The 22,393-nt window shown below is 39.3% G+C and overlaps 1 protein-coding gene across 1 annotated transcript in view; it reads left to right on the top strand.

Annotated features, from left to right (window-relative positions):
- CACNA2D3 (calcium voltage-gated channel auxiliary subunit alpha2delta 3) overlaps positions 1 to 22,393 on the top strand; it is an 864,587-nt gene that overhangs the window by 398,674 nt on the left and 443,520 nt on the right. The window lies entirely within an intron of this gene.

The raw sequence follows: 22,393 nt of genomic DNA, 5'->3' as shown, positions 1-22,393 counted from the left end.
AAAGACATGGAGGTGAGTTCCCTGGGTTTCCTGATCGATGCCCATATATCCAGAATAGAGCAATCATATACTTCCCACCTGACCCAACAATAGACACAGACAAAAAAAAAAAAAAGAACAGTTTCAAGAAAAGCCTGCTTTCTCTAGCTGAAGGTCCAGGAGAAGGTTGTTTTATCCAAGAAAACCTTTGAAATAATACCTTTTCTACTCCAGCCAGACACCAATGGGACAACTGTACACCAACCCTCCACACTGTGGCTGAAGAGAGCTGGCCTTCCATCACACTGATGCCCATTTGGCTCTTATGCTCCACCTCGACACAGAGACCAAGTGCTGAAAGAAGTGACTGAATAGGACTCTGAGTCTCATAATATATAATCTAAAATTCTCAGACTGTGATAAAAAATTCCTTGTCATCCAAGAACCAGGAAAATTACAACATGAGTCAGAAAAGACAACACAAGCCAATGTTGACATGAATCAGATGTGCAATTATCAAATTGCTTCAACAAGCAATCAGGAATTCTCTTGAAGCAAATGAAAAATAGAAAATCTCAGCAAAGAAATAGAAGTTATAAAAAAAGAGCCAAATGGAAATTCTAGACATGAAAAATATAGTTACCAAAATCAAAAGCCCACTGGATCAGTTCACTAGTAGAGTGGAGACGACAACAGGTGAAATCGGTGAATGTTGGGACAGATCCATAGAAATTACTCAAGCTGAACAACAGAGAGAAAAGGGACTGGTATGAAAAACTGGTACGAGTTCCAGGGTCGTGTGGGACAATAACAAAGGAGCAAGCAGTCATGTCATGAAAATCCCAGAAGAGCAGGGATAGAGTAGAACTAGATAGATGTTTGAGGATATATTGATAGAAAACTTCCCCAAATTAATGAAGTCATAAAAATAATATTTCAGAGGCTAAACAAATTCCAAAAGGATAAACCCAATAAATCAGTGGTAAGACATATCACAATTAAATACAGTTAGACTAGTAAGAAAAATTTGATGGCAGCCAGAGAGACAGGACATGTTACAAAAATTACTCATTTGACAACAAATTTGTGATGTGAAATCATGGAGACCAGAAGGAAGTGGCATAGTATTCTTCAAATAGAGAAAAAGAACTTTTAAACCCAGGATTCCCTAGTCAATGAAATTATCTTCCATGAATGAAGGGAAAATGAAGACATTCTCAGATGAACGAAAACGAAGAGAATTTGTTACCAGCAAATCTACCCTTAAAGAATGGCTAGAGAAGTTCTCCAAACAGAAGGGAAGTAACATAAAGGGATCGAAGCTTCAGAAAGGATAGAATATCAGAATGGGTAAAAATGGGAATAAGTATAATAGACTATCCTAATTCTCAGGAGATTCTTAAATCATATTTGATGGTTGAAGCCAAAAATATAGTACTGTCTTCCCAATATTTGTTGAGGAATACTTGAGACAATTATGTTTTAGGCCCTGGCTGGTGTAGCTCAGTGGATTGAGACAGGGTTGTGAACCAAGGTGTCACCAGTTCGATTCCAAGTCAGGGCACATGCCTGGGTTGTGGGCCAGGTTCCCAGTGGGGGCCACATGGGAGGCAATTGCACATGGATGTTTCTCTCTCTCTCTCTAAAAATACATAAATAAAACCTTTAAAAAAGGACAATTATATTTTAAAAGTATGGAGGGTAAGGGAGTTAATTAGAAGTAATGTCTGCATTTCAGTGGAATTGGTAAATGCTGACACCAGTAGCTGTGACAGATTACATATTTACAATAACTAGAGCAACTATAAAGACAACAATACAAAATAGGTGTACTTAAGAAGTAACTCACAAGAATTTGAGAAAAGAGAAACAGGGATGAAATACAGAGGAAATGAACAGGAAAAGGACATAAATTGGCAGACTTAGCCTTAACTTGACTAATTATCGCTGATGTAAATGGTCTAAACACACCAATTAAAGGATAGAGATTGACTGGGTAGATTAAAAAAATGATCCAACAATATAGTACTTCAAGAAATTCACTTGAAATACTAGGCCATGGGTATATTGAAAGTAAAAGGATAGGAGAAGGTATATAATGCAAACATTCATTGAAATAGGGGTGGCTATATTAATTCAGGTAAATTCTTTAGAGCAAAGAAAATTATTAGAGGCAATGAGGGAAAATACAGAATCATAAAAGGATTAATGCATTAGGAAGATATAATCTAAATGTGTTTAGAATATACTACAGAGTTTCAAATCACATGAAGTAAAAATTAAAAGAGCTGGTGATTAGTGAGTGATATTTAGCATCTTTTCATATGTTTATTGGCTATCTGTGTGTTCTCTTTGAAGAAATGTCTGTTCAGGTCCTCTGCTCACTTTCTAACCAGATTGTTTTTTGTTACTGTTGTTGAGTTGTGTTTCTTGTACATTTGGGATATTTACACCTTTTTGGATGTAGCATTGTCTAAGTATGTATTGATAGATGAATGGATAAAGAAGAAGTGGTACATATGTAAAATGGAATATTACTCAGACATAAAAAAGAATGAAATCTTGAAATTTATGACAACGTGGGTAGGCCAGAGGGTATTATGCTAAATGTTACAAGTCAAACAGATAAAGCAAATACCATATGATTTCATTTATATGTGAAATCTGAAAAACAAAACAAATGAACAAAGTAGAAAATTCATAGAGAGAACAAATCGATGGTCATATGATGGGACAAGGATTGGGGGCATGTGAAAAAGGTGGAAGGGATTAAGAAGTACAAGTTCCCATTATAAACACAGTCACGGGAATGTGAAGTACAGCACGGGGAATATAGTCAATAATATTGTAATAATTACATATGGTGTCAGATGGTTACTAGACTTATTGAGGTGATCACTTTGTAAGTATATAAATTTCTAATTACTATGCTATAAACCCTAAACTAATATAATATTGCATGTCAACTATAATTGAAAAATAAGTGTTTAAAAATTAATATAGCTGGGGGTAAAAATAGAAAAACCTACAGTTACAATGGGGACTTGTTAACTTTATAGTCTTTAATTGATAGACTACTAAACTGAAAGTCAGCAAGGATATAGAATAACTGAACAAAATCATCAACCAGTAAGATCTGAGAAACATTTATAGAATACTTTACCCAACAACAGCAGCATACATATTCTTTTCAAGTACGTGTGGAACATTAACCAAGATAATACATATCCTGGGGCATAACACAAACCTCAACAACTATAAAAGAATTGACATCAAACTGAATATCTTTTCTGATAATAATGGAATCAAACTAGAAATCAGTAACTGAAAGATGACAGAAAAATCTTCAAACACTTAGAAATGAAGCACACTTTTAAATAATCCATGTGTAAAAGAGGAGGTATTGGAAAAAGTATAAAAAATATAAAACTAAATGAAAATGAAAAGACAACATATCAAAATATGTGGGACAAAGCTGGTAGTTTTTAGAGGGAAACTTATAGCACTAAAGGTTTACATTAAAAAAGAAGAATGCACCCTGGCTGGTGTAGCTCAGTGGATTGAGCAAGGGCCTGTGAACCAGAGGATCGTGGTTCAGTTCCCAGTCAGGGCACATGCCTGGGTTGCAGGCCAGTTCCCAGCAGGGGACCCATGAGAGGCAACCATATATTGATATTTCTCTCCTTCTCTCTTTCTCTCCTTCCTTTCCCCTCTAAAGATAAATAAATAAAAAAGAAGAATGCCTCACATTAATAATCTAACATTCTACAACAATAAACTAGAAAAAGGAAAGCAAAATAAACCCAAAGCAAACAGAAGGAAGAAAATAATAAAAGCAGAAATCAATTAAATTGATTAACAGCAGAGAAAAATCAATGACAACAAAAGCTGGTTCTCAAAAAAAATCAATAAAACTGATGAACCATTAGCATCTGATGAAAATAAAAGGAGAGAGATTATAAACCACCAATATTAGAAGTGAAATAAGGAATATCACTACAGATAGTGCAGTTATTAAAAATAATACAAGGATATTACAAACAACTTTACACTCATGAATTTGAGAACTTAGAAGAAATGGGCCAAATACTAAAAAATTACAAGCTATGAAAATCCAACCAAGATAAAACAGATAACCTGAATAGTCCTATAAATTTAAAGAAATTGAATTCATAATTTAGAGTTCCAAAAAAGGAAAAGTATTTTGGAGTCTCAGATGGTTTCACTGGATAATTCTACCAAGCATTAGAGAAGAATTAACACCAATTTTACAGAATCCTTTCAAAAAAAAAAGAGGAGGGAAATCCCAAATTATTTTATCCAGCTGGTAGTTGGAACCAAAGTACAGAAGAAAGCTACTGACTAACATTTCTCATGAACTTATAGCAAGAATCCTCAAAAAAAATTTAGCATATCAAATTCAACAATATATGTACATAATTATACACCATCACCAAATAGGATTTATTCCAGGTATGTAAGGCTGGTTTGACATCAGTGTCCAATGAATCCATGTAATGTACCGTGCCCACAGGTTAAAGATAAAAAAATGTGTGGTCACATCAATTAACTCAATAAAGGTATTTAATAAAATCTAACACATGTTCACAGTGAAAAAATAAACTTTCAGCAAAACAGGAACAGAGGTATCTTCCTCAAGTTGATGGCCTACTAAATCTATCACCTAATGACTGCCTACAAATTCCTACAGGTAATATTAAACTTAAAAGCAAAAGTTTGAGATCTATTTCTCTTAAGATCAGAACAGGCAAGGATGTCCACATTCACTATTCTTATTTAACCTAGTGTGGCAAGTTCTAGCTAGTGTAGTAAAATGAGGAAAAGAAATAAAAGCCTTTTAATTTGATGAGGTCACATTTGTTTATTATTTCTTTTATGTCCCTTGCTCTAGGGGACATATCAGTGATGATGTTGCTTTGTGGGATGTTTGAGATTTTCCTTCCGATGTTTTCCTCTAGGACTTTTATGGTGTCACGACTTCTATTTAAGTCTTTTATTCACCTTGAATTTATTTTTGTGTATGGTATAAATTGGTGATAGAGTTTCATTTTTTTTGCATGTAGCTGTCCAGATCTCCCATCACCATTTGTCGAAGAGGATATCTTTGCTCCATTTTATGCTTCTTCCCTCTTTGTCAAATATTAATTGACCATAGAGACTTGGGTTTATTTCTAGGCTCTTTGTTCTGTTCCATTGGTCTATGTGCCTGTTTTTATGCCAGTGCCAGGCTGTTTTGATTACAGTGGCCTTGTAATACAGTTTGGTATCAGGTATTATGATCTCTCCTGCTTCATTCTTCTTTCTCAAAATTGCTGCAGCTATTCTGGGTCATTTCTGGTTCCATATAAATTTATGAAATGTTTGTCCATTGCTGGGATTATACCCTAAAAGCCATAAAACACCAATCCAAAAGAACCTATGTACCCCAATGTTCATAGCAGGACAATTTGCAATGCCAAGTGCTGGAAGCAGCTAAGTGCCCATTAGTAAATGAATGGATCAAGAAACTATGGTACATTCACACAATGTAATTCTATGCAGCAGAGAGAAAGAAGGAACTTATACCCTTTGTGACAGTATGGATGGAACTGGAGAGCATTATGCTAAGCAAAATAAGCCAGATGGTGAGGGACAAATACCATATGATCTCACCTTTAACTGGAACAAAATCAACAAAAGAAAAAAGCAAACAAAATATAACCAGAGACATTGAAATTGAGAACAATCTGACAATAGCCAGAGGGGAGGGGGCAGGGGACTGTGGGGAGAAGGGTTTTCAGGAACTACTATAAAGGACACATGGACAAAACCAAGGGAGAGGGTGGAAGCAAGGGAGGGAAGTGGGTTTGGATGGGGTCAGGGTGGGTGGTGGGGAGAAAATGCAGACATTATTAAACAACAATAAAATAATGTATGAAACAAAAAAAGAGAGAAAGAAATAAAAGGCGTAAGTTCAGAAAGGAAGAAATTAAACTATCCATATTTTCAAATGGCACGACTGAATCTGTAGAAAATTCTAATAAATGTACCCCAAACACAAAACCCCAAAAACCTCTAGATCTAATAAATGAGTTCAGCAAAGTCACATACAAGATAAATGCACAAAAACCAATCAAATGTCTACATATTAATAATGAACATATGGAAATATAAGTTTTAAAAAACAGTATCATATACAATTGCTCCAAAGAAATTAACAATAAAATTTGTACTGGTGTTGCATGCTGTAAATCACAAAATGCTGATGGAAGAAATTTTTAAAAATCTAAATAAATGGAGGAACTTACCACGTTCATGCATGGAAAGATTCAGTATAGTAAAGATGTTAATTCTCTTCAAACTTATCTGTAAATTTAAAGCAACTCCTATCAATCCCAGCAAAGCTTTTGTAGACAAAGATGAGGTATTCTAAGATTTATATAGAAATGCACAGGACCTAGAATAGTAAAGCAATCTTTACAAAGAAGAATAAAATAGGAGGAATCAATTTACTCAATGTTAAGGCCTTGTAGTGAAGACAGTGTGGTGTTAATGGAGGAATAGGATATAGATCGATGGAACAGAAGAACTTAGAGATATATCTGTACAAATGTGCCCAACTGATTTTTGACAAAGGTATAAAAACCATTCAATGAAGGAAGAATATTCCTTTCAACAAATGGTGCTGGAAACATTGGACATCCATAGGCACATACACACATAGAGAGAAAACTCTTAAACTTGACCCATACCCCACAACTTAAAATATAACTCCAATGGGTCTAAAGACCTTGATGTTAGATACCTTGATGTTAGATGTACAACTATGGCACTCTGAAAAAATGTAGGGGAATATCTTTGGAATCTAGAGCTAGACAAAAGAGTTCACACCAAAAGCACAATCCATAAAAGGAAAATTTGACATAATGGATCTTGTCAAAATTAGACAAAAAATTTTGCTATGTAAAAGACCCATCTTGAAAGGATGAAAAGAGATGTGATTTGCAAATATCTTCCCTCAAATTACAGAAACTATGTTATAGGTTGGGAGAAAATATTTGCAAGCCACATATTTGATAAAGAATGTGTATATAGAGAATTTATACATATCTCTCTAAAATCAAATAATCCAATTAGAAAATGGGCAAAAAAGATGAAGAGACATTTTACTGAAAACATGTAGATAACAATAAGTACATGAAACATATATTAAATATCCTTAGCCACTAGAGAAATACAAATTAAAACCACAATGAATATCACTACACACCTATTAGAATGACTGAAATAAAAGAGTAAAAAGAATTAAAAACACTAAATGCCGGTGAGTACATGGAGAAATTGGCTCACTCATACCATACATTGCTGATGGGGTATAAAATGATACAGCCACTATAGAAAATGTATAACATATGGCAGTTTCTTATAAAACTAAGCATGCAGTTATGATATGACCCAACATTTGCACTGTTGGACCTTTATCTCAGAGAAATGAAAAATTTATGCTCACACAAACACCTGTATACAAATGTTCATAGCAGCTTTATTCATAATAGCCAAAAACTGGAGAACAACTCAAATGTTCTTTAGTAGGTAAATGGTTAAACAAACTGATATATATGTACACAGCTGGGTGGCAGGGGTGGTCAAAGTCGATTTTTGTGAGTAGGCAAAACACAGAGTTTATCCTTTTTTATTATTATTTACTTACTAATTATTGTAGTATCTATGTGCCTTATATGTCATTATTATTGCTATTACTTTGTATACTTACATATGATTTGTGTGTTAGGTAATGATAGATAATAATTTAACCTACTTTTCCCTACCCCTGTATATATAATGAAATGTAATTTTTAAAAAGCTATTGATATACCCAGTGACTTAGGTGAATCTTTAAGTCTTTGGGGAATGATCTGGAGTGAAAAAAATTGATTCCCAAAATAATATATACTACATATAACATTCTTAAAATGACAAAATTATAGAAATGTGGAACAGATCAGTGGTTGACAGGGGTTAGAGGTGAGAGTGGCTAGAGGTCAGTGGCCATACAAGGGTGGCACGAGGGATCCTGTGGGGACGAGACTGTTCTGTGTCTCAGCTGAGTCTGTGTCAGCGCCTGGCTGTGGTATTGTACTGTAGTTTCTCAAAGTGTTCTTAGACAATACTGGTTAAAGGAAATATCACATCTTTCTGTATTGTTTCTGACAACCAAGTGTGATCTGTAGTAAGTACCTCAATATAAAAAGTTTAGTTAAAATGATTTAAAATACATGAGGGACTCTTAAATAGGGGCTTTATCTTTTTTTTTTTTTTTGGAACAATGTACATTAGGTTGCTTCAGTTATATGTAAAAAATACAGATTGGAGTTGTGTTCTTACTTACCACTCATTTTATTTGGAGAAAACCTCAGAAGAAAAACCATTGATTTTTCATTGTAGTTGTGGGGATATTTTCAAACAAAGGTGAGCTTCTTTGGCTAATTTGAACCATTTCCATTTTTATCATCGAATTGATGTTAGGCCATGTACATTCAGTATTCAGTGCCATGGGACAGAGACTAGCAAATTCATAAAAACAAAATGGGAGTTTACATCAGCCTATCTAACTACAAAGTCCTGCAGTGGAAAAGACTGAATCCGAAGCCTTAAATACAAAGTTAGGAATTATCCAGCCTCTTACCAGCCAACCCTTCCATGTGTCTTCTGTGGATTCTGACTCATTCTTCCAGGGCAGGTACCCATCTGGATCCATAATTGCATCTCTGGAAGGTGAAGCAGCCCAGCCAGCAGCCTGGTCCAGGTATCTGCAGCTGTGGCTAGCAGGCAGCACTGGGTTGAACACACCTACCTGGTTCTCCAGAAGAAAAGGATTGTGCATCCAGGCCACTACCTAAGAGGCAGATGTTCAGTAGAACATGAATGACTGAAGAGATGAGCCACCTGGAAGAGGACTCTGTCTGAAAAAAAATTTTTTTACTTAAAAACAAATCACAAAGTTTACTCATTATTCTAATATAACCATGACAATCTGAATGAGGTTGTGGGTGAAATGATCTGATTCCAGGGTTGGCAGTTCTCACTAATCTGTCTCATTCATGCCAGATCCTCTGAATGGCAGCTTGGCAGCCATTTTCTCATGTTCTTTGTGAAATGGGGACAGAGAATTATGACCTTCTGTATAACCTGTGTAGAAACAGCACAGTGCATGTTGACGCCAGCCTTCCGTGCTCTGAGTTCAATGTGCCAGATCCTTTGGGGAGTTAATTCTTCACTGAAAATATCCAAGTGTATCCTGACAAGTTGTTATGATTGCCAAATAAGTGAGAGTCTTTCCTACCTATACTTTTTCATTTTATGACTAGCTTCCTGGTGGCCACAATAATGTTACTTGCAGTTAATGAAAGGGCTTTTCCAAGGTGACCTCTGGGATTATTATGTTATGTACCTTTAGTCCAATGGCAGTGAACTCTGGTTATGCAGGTGACTGCCTAAAAAAATCAAAACTAGATCATTTTAATTAATAGGGTACTTAATAAAATTTATTTTTGAAAATTTGAAAGAGGAATGAGACTATCTCAAGAAGTCTTGAAACAGAGGAAAAGGTTAGGGTTAAAATGATGGCCTTGGTCAAACTAAATTGTCCTTGTTCACACATTTCCTATGATTTTGCTTGAAATAGCCATGGCACACCATCCCTGAGCAAGGGAGATTAAGGTTTTAAGTTTTTGTTTGGGGGTTTTAAAAGTATTGTTTACTGTCTGGAGAGAATTTTGTTTTGCTGGTTTGTAGCAGATAACTTACATTTTTTTTTCTTTAAGGAAAAAAAAACATGACAAATTGGGTGAGCCTGGAGCTTAAATATAGACTTCAAACCAGTAAACTCTCATTGTAATGTACTTCAGACCTTCTGAACCACTCATCAGACCTTAAAACAAACCTCCTGTGGTCTTTTTGGGATGAGCAGGGAAGGAGAGTGTTATGCTCTTCCTTTGGTTTTATAATGAAGATGTTCCGAAATCCACTGAATGTCATAGCTCTGTTTAAGATTCATTGGCAAATATTTGTTGCAAAATGAATGGATCTTAGAAGCCCATGTAACTCATCTTCCTCACAGTTTTGATCTTTCCCCAGGAGATGCCTGAATGTCCATGGATTAACAAAAGTGCACATCAGAGTTGCTAGATTTCCCCCAGGACTGTTTCTTTCAGCTTGAGCTTTGTCAAAAGAGACCTTTGGATTCTAAAATTTCTCATTTCTCAGGGCTTTGTGGGCCTCCAGGGTACAGTTTGCCGGTGATGTGGGAGTGAGGGGCATGTTGTGAAGTACGGGCAGAAAGTAGTTCTTCTGCACATCAGTGAATGTAGACTGCCCAAACACCAAGGGAGATGAAGTTTGCGGAGAAGAGCACTAACCCGTTTTTATTTAATTCATACCTAATCAGAGGCAGTTAGAATGGCTTTTAAATATCATGAGTACAATACAAGTAACTTAGGAAAAAATTGGGAACAGCTTATGTAAAAAAATTCTTCTAGATCCAATATAACTTAACACAATGAAGCTCTGAATGGAGAGAAGGTATGTTTATGTATATTCCATAAAAGAATAACAGTGGTGTGTAGTTAGGTTCAAAAAAAGAAAAATAACAGTATGCTGTGTGGTTTCTATATTGCTTAAAGATAGAAAGAAATAAAAAAGGAAAGGAATCAAGAGAAGGAAAGAGGGAGGGGAAGTGAGGGAGGGAAGGAAGAAAGTTAAGTAAGTGAAGGATTTACGAGGTACATTTGCTACATTTATTTTTTAAAAAATTGTACTAAAACACTTTACGTGAGACAGCATTTGACAAATTGTTGAGTTTCAATACAGTACTGGTAACCATAGGCACAGTGTTGTACAGTAGTAGATCTCTAGAACTTATTCATCACTCACAGCTGAAACTTTATACCTGTTGAATAGCAAATGTCTTTACACCTAGCCTGAAGTACTTTTGTAGTCAGAATACAGCATTTTTAATATTGGTTTACTATTCTTGAAATTAATACAAATGTGTTTTTAAAGCTGTAAGTACAGATTTATAAGAACTAATCCAGTTGTTTTCCTATGAAGTGAGGATGACCTTTTTGGTAATTTCCAGATAGGGTTTTTCCTGACTTCTGGTTATTGAGGGAAAGAGATATAGCCATATTTTAAATGTATATTGCCTGGTTGGCTTACATGAATTAGAATACTGCTACTTGATAGTGACTCAAATGATTCATAAAGCAAATGTCTCCTAATTCCTTGTGTAGTAGCTTTGTGGAGATGAAGTCACCAAAATGATGACCTAGGGACTCTTTCCATGGGTGCTATGCCCCAGAAACTATGCTCAATTATGTTCTTCTATATTTTATTACATGTTTATATTAATTTGATAAAATTTACTTGCTTGAAAACAGTCAAGCCAGTACTTGGGAACTATGTAGATGAGCAAATTTTTACCAATGTAAAATTTGGGTTAAAATCATTAATATAGTAAAAAAATGTTAATCTTCACTTTAGTATACTGTGTTAATTGTGAATCCCTTGTACGAGTCTAGGTCAAGGGTCTAGGACCCAACAGCAAATATTTTAGGCTTTGTGAACCATAAGTCTCTGCTTTAACTACTCACCTTTGCCATTGTGACAGGAAACCAGCTATAAACAATACAAACACAAGTGGGTGTGGCTCTGTGCCAGTAAAAATTTATTTACAAAATTGGTGCAGGCCCATAGGATGCTGATCCCTAGTGTAGACTGTGGACAAGACTAGAAGTATGTTATTAAATCATTATTCTGAGGTTAAAATCTTTCTGAAAGGGCCTGGAAATCAATGGTTGAGAGTTAGAGTAGATTGGCTAATCTTCCTTCACTCTTCTCATTTTAACTGTCTTGGTAAATGTGGCTGGATCTCTACCTTGGGCTGACTTTCGACCTTGGACAGATTTGCCAGTGCACTTATTTCTGATCTCTCATTTACTTTTGACATGAGAGCAAGAAGACATGGATGTATATTGTAAATAGAGGTAGATATAAGAAATAATAACATCAACAATATAGTACTGAATTATTTAGAAAATTACAAAGTGTTTATACTTTAGAAAGCGGCTCTAATTTTATTCTCGTGATTATAACCATATTACTCATCATATTCATGGGGAGTCCTAGGCCTGCAAGTAAATTGTCAGCTGATTGAGCTGGGAAAAGATAGATGGAGACACAGAGAGAGTTCAAATGACTCATGTAGGCACACACATTCAGTAAGCAGAATCATATCACTGATACTCATCTCATGTTCCAGTTACTGTCCTTCTGCTCTCCTCACCACCTGACCAGGTAGGCTTACCTTTCTGACATGGTTCAACAGTACTTTATTCTTCGGAAGTCTTGCTGTGTAAAGAAAAGTCTAATTCAGATTTAGCTTTTAAAGGAGCACCATTGAATGTGATGTGCTGGGATTGTCTATGTAATAGTTATTCTTATGAAGCTGGGGTGCCCATCTTAGTAGAAAGGGCTGAATTACTTGTTTGTATGAAGTATGCAGTGACCTACAATCCAAAAGTCTATTCATTATCTATCCCTACCCAAGTGGGACTATATTGAGTTCTTTATCTTGGACTTCTCTGTGGCTGCACATGGCAGGTCGGCTGCAAGCTCCCCCCACCCCTCTCTCTCTCTCCATGTGTGTGCCTGTATTCTTCTTGGTTCTACTACTCAGCTAAGGAGGTGATATTCAAGCAAACTTCTTTCCTGTTGTTGCTTGGCAGTGACCTGGTGGTTGTTCCCCTGACATTTTCCCCAGTTCCCAGCCAGGAAACACTATGGAGATGGCCTTTTGTATGTTTTATAACTCCCATGCTTTTAATGACCATGCCCTGATCTGCCTGATAACAGCTGTTTGGGACCCACTAGCATCTGTGCCTTGCCCACCTTAGCATCTCATCAAACACACAGATGGTGCTCTTTCCTAGGCTTCTTCTCAGGTGCTGCCTGGCCATGTTGTGTCCAGTTCCCTGGAGCCCTGGGGTAGCACTGATGAAAACCTGGTCAAATCTGAGATCTCAGGATGTAGTTATGTTCCCAATTACACTCGATGACCTTATCATAAATATTCACACCTCATTTACCCAGAGCTCACAGATTCATTCACTACGTACGTAGGCTACAGTGGAAGAGCAAAGAAGAGTATAGAATACTATATGGGGTCCCTTGACCTCTCACTTAGAGACTGTTTATTCTTACTTGGCACATAATTTTAAGCAACTTGGTTATTAGCCAACAATGAAGGAAAAAATCATTGTAGTGGAGGGCAAGAAGAACTCCCTAGAGACATGTTACTCTTTCAGCATTCCCCATCCCAGGTGTGGTTCCACCATTTACCCAGATGCCCACAACAAACAGAGACCTACAAGTCCCCTCCTCAGTCCCCAATTCCCACCGATTCTTCCTCCTCAGTAGTTTCCAGCTGCTCCCACATCTCTGCCCCAGCTGCTCCTCTGCAGTTCCCAGTTTCTATCATCATCTCTCCCTGCATCTCTGCAGTGGCCTTTCTGCAGAGCTCCCTGCAGAGCTTCCTGCCTGCACTTCTGGCCCACAATGTATGTGCTTCTGTGCTGGAGGCTGAGGGGTTTGGTCAACCTCAGAGCTGCTCTCTGCCTTCCCTGCTTGCATGCCTCCAACACCTCCCCATTGCTCTTAGGATAAGGGAAAACTCCCTATTAATGAATCAAGAGGGATACTTCCCCGTATGCCTAGTGAAGAAGTCCCTGTATATGCCAGTTGTCAAGGTCTAATTTGTAAGAGTGCTACCTTTCACTCTTAAAAGTGTCCCTGGCCTTGGAAGATTGAATATTTAGGCTCTTCAGTATCAAGTCTTTCCATGATATGCCTCCTGTGTGTCTGTCCATTCTCATCTCTTGGTGTTATGACATTTCCTCCTGCCCCTCCTCTCCATTGGCTTTCTCTTCTTGTCTCCTTCCCTTTCTCTTTTTTCCTGATCCAGCTATATCAAAATTCTTCTGTTCTTGATGATGCCATATTCATTGCTATTTCTACTTCCTCTGGGTTATGGTCAGGCTGTCCATTAAGACTGAAAGAAGAAAAAAAGAGCACATTAGATCACATCAGTCTCCTGATCAAAACCCTCCCAATGGACCCTTGGAGGACAAAATCCTTGGGGGACAGCGCACTGCCAGCCAGTCTGTACTCTCCTCCCACTCTGGACCTGCAGGGATTCCTATCAGTGTCTTTGCTACCCCGCTCTCCATGCCCATCCCCACCTGCTGGGGTCCTCTACACCAACCTGTGTGCCTTGAAGAAGGAGAAGTACTCCTTTAGATCTCACCTTCCCCGACCCTTTCCTCCGTGTCACGCTGCTATGACTCCTATGAGCCCTGGTGACAGATATTTCTTTCTTTTAATTTACTTGTTCACTGGTCTGCCTTTCACATATCTTCACCACAACCTGAAAGTCTCCTCTGTAGACACAAATATTCTGCAGTTTATTTCAGTGGCAGCTCCTAGAAAGAGCCCTAACCCATCACTCATGCTCAGATCATCCTGAGTAAGTGAATGGAGAAAGGAATATTGGTTTTCTCATATTGCTCTAGTTTAACATGGAGTCTCAGATCTTCAGAGTAAAAGAAAAAGCTAGAGGTACACAAACCGACTGAAACATGGGAGGTGATAGCCTGACATTCGGAGGTGTGGGGAGACCAAACACCATTAAGATCAAACAGTCACAAGTCCTCAGGCAACAGCTTGGGATGTCTAGGATTTTGATAAAAGTTACAGCAGCATACATGCTCATATAGCTGTTAGCATTACTGTTCAGCATAACAATTTAAGTCATTGGGGTGAATTTAAATTTTGATCAATTGTCTCTATTTTGAGAGACAAGATGAATAATTTTAGAGGTGGAATGCCTAACGGTTAAGAACTAGGTTAATGTCGCTGTGTGTCCTGGCCACAGTGACTAGCTATGGGACAGTGGGTGTCACCTCATGCCTGCAAGCTGCCCTCTCTTTTGCCACCCAGAGACTGAGGATCAGTGGCACCCTTTCTTCCTATTCTGTCCCATAGGGTTGGGGAATATTTACTGGGAGAACAGCTTTAGAGCATTCTACACAGTGCTCAGCATCTTAACAGATGTGAGTGGTTAATTATTTACTTAAGAAATAGTGATTATTAATGCTTCCTTAAGAAGTATTTCTGTCCCAAATGGTTAACAAGTAGAAAGATAGAATATATAAAGGATAAACTGCTGTTTTCAGAACAAGCCACTTCCCAGGGCATCTCCCAGAGATGAGCCCTTCTGCATTCAGTTCTCATGTGCAGACATTACCACCTTTGGCACTATTGATGGAAACACCAAGCCACTTAGCTAGAATGTGCTGCCCACGGTTTCACATATACTTAATGGTGATAGGAGTTTTACCTTAGAATGCAGCACAGAAATAGGTCAGCACTTAGCTGCACACTTGTGTCCCTGGTCATCAGTTAATAGAACAATCTCTGGGTAAAATGTGACTAAATGGCCCTGAGCACCTAGCCCCACCCATCCCCATAGACCACTCCAGAGACTTGTGAGAATAAGGCTATAGTTGTGAGGCTCCAGGGTTTTGGTCAGTATCTAATGTCTGAGAAACTCCTGTCTTACATTAAAATCTATGTTAATTTTATGGCAGGTGCTACTGATAGGAAGATATAAAAGAAAACACAATGGGCGAGAGGTCCCACAGTGTATTTTAAAATCCTGCTCTATTGAGTGGCCTGCAGGTACAGTCGCCCTGGTTCCTCTGTTTATAGCAGACTGAGACCACTGTGAGTGTGACCAGGATGACAGGAACACCATCATGCCTTCCTCACACTGGGGTGATGACTCCCTATTTTCCAAAGTCTCATCTTCTCTCTCCTTTCGTTTTGTCATCACTCAGTCTGTGGGAGAGGAAATCATGACCTGCAATCTCGTATTTTATATTGGATGAAATGAATTCAGAAGCGTTGCTCAGAATAAAAAGCTGTTAGAAGGAACCATATCAAGTAGCTTTTTGTCGATTGGAAATTGGTCAAACGTTAGCAATTTTTATGTGAGTGCAAGCTGATAGTTCATCATTTCTTTTAGATGTTGCTGTGGTCGGTCCCTGGTCATGGGGGTGATCTCAGGTGTAGCCCATTAGCCCATGCATTCCAATGGGTTGTATGTATTAAGGATTTAATTAGTATTACTATTAATTGTATTAGTTAACTATGCAGGAGCCTACAAGGAAAGTAACTAATTAATTATATATGTGTATATATACCAAACCTGGTAGCCAGAACAATGGGCTTTCCTATGCTGATTACCCCTTCAATGTGGGAAAGCAGCCCTGGGGCCTGCCCTCTATCTTTAATCATTGCTGAGGGATTAAACTTGTTGATTTTGCCAAACCTGGTTAAAATGAGCTATGAGAAATGATTGAAGTTTTTAATGCTGCACCATTTCTTAGGTCTGGGTGTGGATGCCAGGTCATCCCAGCATTAACTAGGCTACTGGCTCCAGGAGTAGAGCCTGGGGGGGGGGAAGAACAGCTGCCAGGGTCTCTGCCTCAGCTGCAGCCAGTGAGCCTGAAGAGGACGCTCTGCTCTGCCCACCCACAGCTCCGGCGGTGTAAGCCAGCAGGCATAGGCTGTGCACAGCCCAGAGTTTATAGTCATTTAGTTACCTGAACCACTTTAGGATCAGGGGCTGGCCCTGAAGGCATTGCCCAGAAGGGGCTCTTGCTAGTCTGCATCCTCAAGCAGCCTGTGATGCAGCCTGTCACCTCCCTGGGGGATGAGATAAAATGGCATGCAAAATAATGGAAGGCACTTCCTATGGCCCTGTCCCCTCCAGCTGAAGCCCGCTGCACTCCCCTCATTCATTGTTTGGGTTCTGTTGCTAATTCAGGAACAGTCTCTTTTTCATTAAACACATTTTTTGTACAAAGCCGAAGCATTTGCAGTGTCACTGCTTTTTCTTATCTTTAGAGAGAAGATGTTCTTATATCGGTAGTGCTTAAAGGATTTTCCTTAAGACTAGCAACTTTCTTGGGTATTGGTGGCGACCTCTTGCTGGATTGAGTAGGATTGACCTAATTTCACAGCTAGCTGGATCTTCAAGGGGAGCATCCAGCACAAATCAGTGTGCCCTGGTTGGGGCTGATTTCTCATGATCATTCTACTGTGGGGTCAGAGGCTGCATGCTGGGCTTTTCCTCGAGGGTGGCTTTTGGAAACTGCAGATAATACAGTATGTTTGAGGCACCTAGGGAACCATTCATAAATGGAGTCTCCTGCTGTATTTGCTTTTGGCTTCCCTTTCTCACCAGCTGTAGGAGCCTCCCTCACCATGGCTTCGTGGTGTGCAAATCTAATGAGCCATGTGTGGAAGCTGCAGGTCTTAGAAGGAGCAGTTCACCTCATGTAGCCTGGACCCACTGCCTGGAGCACTTCCTGTCCTCATACTCCCAGGATGGGACGCTGTGCTTGCTCTCCTTGGCTGTAGGTTTCCTGATTTCTAATTCATTTTCACTGGTATCAAATAATAATAATAATAAATAATAATAATAATATTATTATTATTAATTTGGTGATGCCCAGATCATGTGCCCAATGTCTTTCACTCAGAGTCGTGTGATCCAGAGTAACTACTCAAGACTGTACTCTCACCGTATCCTCATCATAGGCACATCCTGCTGAATGAGAATGGACATATTTCACTAAAAGCTTAATAAAAAAGCTTAATATTTCACTTAAATATTCTCTAGCCCTGGCCAGGTGACACAGTTAGTTGGAGCATTGTCCTGTACACCAAAGGGTTGGGGGTTTGATTCCTGTCAGGGCACATACCTAGGTTGTGGGTTCAATCCCTGGTTAGGGCATGTATGGGAGGCAACCAGTTAATGTTTCTCTCTCTCTCTCCCCATCCCTTGTCTCTCTAAAGTCAATAAACATATCACTGGGTAAGGATAAATATATATTTATTTATTTTCCCTAAATTCACATTCTGGTCATTGAGGTGGTAGATGACCAAAATTGGGCAGCTGGGCCTAAGAATCCCATGACTAACACACAAAAAAATGTAGATTCTTGAGCCCACTCAAAATATACTGAATTGAAACCTCTGAGCCTGGAGCCCAGGGTGGTGTTTAACAACTTTCCAGGGAATGCTATTGTAGTCAGCCCACAAACACACAGTTAGACACCACTGTGGTTGTTGTCACCCTAAATCACGTGCTGCAGTCCCCTACAGAAACTAGCCGTTCTGCTTGCATCTGTGTGAGTGCAGAGGCTTCGTGAGCATGAACCTTCTGATCTCCCATTACCGCTGCCAATCCAGGTCTTGGGAGCCTACTTTGAATCTGTGACTTATTTTGGAATTAAAATCTTAAGTGTTTTCACTGTCACGAGTTGCCTTCTAAAGCATTTTATTCCCCCCCCCCCCCGGTATTTGGCATCAGTTAATTTTAATAGCCAGCACATCAGACTAATAGTTGTGAAGATCTCTATGTGCAGTTCCTAGTTAAGGAAAAAAAATTGTGTTCTTATTTTAGCCTTTTAGGACACTTGGAAATAAAACCAGGCATTGGTGAACATGGGTAGACATTTACATAGAGACAAAAAGAACATTATCAGTGGGTGGAGAACATGTCAGTGGGTGGAGACAGTCTTCTAATACAATTCCAGGTCCCAAGTCACAGCATCCATAAGGAATGGCTGCAGATTTGCAGGGCCTAGTGCAAAATGAAAATTCAGGGCCCTTGGTTCAAAAATTAAAAATTTCAGTATGGCAACAGAAGAACGTTATGCCAGATGTTGGGCACTTCTAAACATAGGTTCTTGTGTGATGCCAACCCTGGCATTCGTCTTAAGTTTATTAGCTCTAAGAATAAATATTTTCTTTTTTTCTACCTGTTTATAAGACACCTGCAGAATAGCGTTTAAGTAATAAGAAGAAAAGAGTCCTGAATTATTATAGAAATTTCAGGTAGACTGAGTTTTAGGATTCTGTTTTTATGACTAGTATTTTTAAACTAGTATTAAACTGGCTTCCCCTTCACTTATGATGTGAAGGTTTATCTGACCACTAGAGGAGGCACCTCTTCTTTACTCACCTCCAGACGGGACCTGGATGGAACCCTTTAAAAAAAGCCAGTCCCGTAACCTGGGATTTCAAACTGGAGTTGAAGCAGAGCAGTGTCTGCTGTTGTTTAGACATTCTCCCTGTCTGAAGTTGAACGTTTTTGTGGGTGGTCCCCCTCTGTTCGGTGTCACTATCAACAAACATGTAGAAAGAGGAAATCACTGGAGATGGGGGCAAGCTTCAGTGAAGTCTGCCTTAATTGGCGAGTCAGTTGCATTTGTAGCACAGGCAGAATCAATTAGGGCACAGGGTTCAGAGACAGCGCTGGCCCTGCGGCCCACCCAGCACAGGACACAGAGCTCCTTCAGCCGCTCCACCCAAGAGGGAGAGGTGCTGTCCCAGCCATCTCGTTAATAAGGCAGCAGGACTGCTGAGTTACCCGATCACCTTCATTCCTCTTATTTTCCAAGGATTGCTCCTACCTGCTAGGCTGTCTTCACCCATTTTAGCCAATCTTGTCCTTTCTTTCAAGGGGCTGCCCCCTGAGGTGTAACTGGAGGTCTTTCTGGCTCCCTTGAAGGCAGGGACCCTCTTTTCTTCCCTGTGCTCACTGCTCCAGGCCCTGGGTCAGGCATCTAATTTGCACTTGATAGCATGTCCATCTGTCTGTCCCATAGAGCATGCTGGTATTGAGGGCAGGTTAGAAGGTGGCTTTGAGGCTAAGATCACAGAATATGGATTCATTCCACAAATACAGAACTGCTAGGAGGAGAGGGCTCATCCAGAGCAGTGAAGCTTAATGATACTGTCCCATTTTTAAAAAGGATTTTTAAAATCATTTCTTAATATACAAAATAATGAAGAATATGGAAAAGCAACAGAAAGAAAAATTTTAAAGTCATATAGTAGGCCTTGTATCAAAAAGTTCAACTGTAATATTTTTGTGTTTATTCTGGAGATTATCATATCAGATATACAGGGTCCAGCACAAATAACACCCCTTTTATTACAGAATCTTTTATTACAAAATCATAAGCATGTAATTCTGTAACATAACAGTATCACACTCAAGCACACCATATGACATTTTAGGTGTAATGTTAAAATTAAAACAGTAAATGATTACACTCATATTATTACCTACCAACCACACTCAAGCAGGCTTTACTTCTGCCAGAACCTGTATATGCTTAAAAAAAAAAAAGATGGATTGTAAATTCTTGTACATGTATTTTAAAATTAATATTAAGTTGCAATAATCCTTCCAGGCCCTGAGATATTCTTCTACAGTGTTTTAAATGGGTGTATAACATTCCAACCTCCTTATTGCTGAAACTTCAGTTCGCTTTCATTTTTTTTTGTCAGTGAAAGCAATGCTGTGATAAGTAGCTGTCTAAATATTTGAGTATTTGCTTGATTAATTATTTAGAATAAATTTAGAGAACTGAAATTGGGTCAAATAATATTTAACTTTTACACACAAGTAAGTCTTTTTATATGTATTAGTTTGTTCATTGATTCAACAAGCATTTGAGTGACAGGCACTATTGCTGTTAGGTGTATAATGTGAACAAGACTGTCAAGGTCCCTTCTCCCATGGAAATGTTAAGTTTTGGCGTGAGATAGATAATAACCAAAGCAATTATTAGATCCCCACGTTAGACCCCAGTGATACTAACACTCACACCTCCAGCTGTGGTCTCAGCCTTTCCTATTAGGGGGCCTGTGAGAGGTCAACCACAGTGTCAAGTTTCTTGCATCCAAAATCAGACTTTTGGTTTTATCTCCCAACACCATTCCTCTCTCAATCTTCCTTGTATTAGCAAATGGCATTCCTAGACTTCCAAGATTCAGGCCCCCAGACCTGGCACCCTCCTTGTTGTTCTCCTTCCCTGGAGAAGAAACATCCAGCTGCTAGCATGTTCTGCCGCCTCTATCTTCAAAACAACCGAAATCTGACCATGCTCATGCCCTCCACCATTCCCACCATGGGCTGAGCCACAGTCCTGTTCCCTGAACTGTGAACGACAGTCTCCTAACTGGGTCTCCCTGCCTCCACCCCTCTCCACCCTTCTCCACCCCTAGTTCCTCTGGTATCTAGATGTTTTCCACTCTCAGGGCAGAGTGATACTTTATCTTTTAAAAATAAGGCCGGACAACACCCTTTCTATATTGAACATCCTGCAATGGCTCAGGATCTTAGAATAAAGCCAGTGAGTCAGGCATTATTTCTGGGACCCTATCTCTCTGTTGCCTCCCGCTCACTCAGCCTCAGCCATCCTGGCCTCTGCACTGTTCCAAAGGACTTGCTGCCTCCCTAGGGTCTTGACACTTTTGTTTCCTGTGCTTGGAGGGATCTTCCCAGGGAGCCCTGTGATAAGCTTTACCATCACCTCAGGTCTCTGCCCAAATGCTGCCTCCTCAGTGGCCTTCCTGACCTCTGTGTGTGCAACTGCAGCCTCATCACCCTCTTTCTCTATATCATATTCATTCAGAGCACTTATCAGTCATCATTATCTTCCTCACCCATTGTGATCTGAACTCCATGAGAGCCTGGCTCATAACAGGGACTAATAAATATCTCTCGAGTGAATGAAACAAACATGGAAATAAAGAGCCATGTGCTGTAAAAGAATAGAACAGGATAAGGGGGCAGAGAATAACTAGATGGAGAATGGGTTGGCAGTCAGGGATCCTCTCGGAGATGCTGAGAGGAAACCTGGGTGGAGAAGGTTGTGACCTGCTGGCCTCATCAGAGCTGAGCCGAGGCTGTGCTGTGGCTGCTCTGAGGAAGCCACTGAAATGTGTCCATGTGTCCTATAGGGAAGCAGCCTGATGTGTATGTTTTTTAAGAATCCCTCTAGGTGCTAGGAGGAGAACGGTCATGTCAGGTCAGAGTAGAAACAGAGGAGGGTCCTTCTCTGAGTCTAGGCGCCTGAGTGTGGTGCCTCGAACCAGGATGGTGCTGTTGAAGGTGGTAGATAGTGAGTGGAGGGGTTTGAAAATAGACTGCTGGTGGATTTCATGTGGACAATGATAGAAAAAGAAAAAGATTATGTACCTTCAGGGGGACTGTGCTAGTTCTAATGGTCATGTATGTGAGCTCCACCATGGTGAGGTTGACTGTTCATATGTTCTATATGAATACATACTACAGATGTGAGTATATACTGTACTATATATACAGTACACTATATGGCTACATACAGAGGAATGTCAGAGGAGATTAGCCTGGTTACCTTTGGACTGAGTGGTGGTCCTCCTCTGTCTTTCCAGGAGGGTTCGACATGTAGGG

Source organism: Artibeus jamaicensis, unplaced genomic scaffold (assembly GCF_021234435.1).
Source record: "Artibeus jamaicensis isolate MK-2021 breed Jamaican fruit bat unplaced genomic scaffold, CSHL_Jam_final contig_519, whole genome shotgun sequence".
In the NCBI taxonomy this organism is placed as follows: domain Eukaryota; kingdom Metazoa; phylum Chordata; class Mammalia; order Chiroptera; family Phyllostomidae; genus Artibeus; species Artibeus jamaicensis.
The sequence above is the reverse complement of the archived record's forward strand: the minus strand, read 5'-3'. Positions and strand labels throughout refer to the sequence as shown.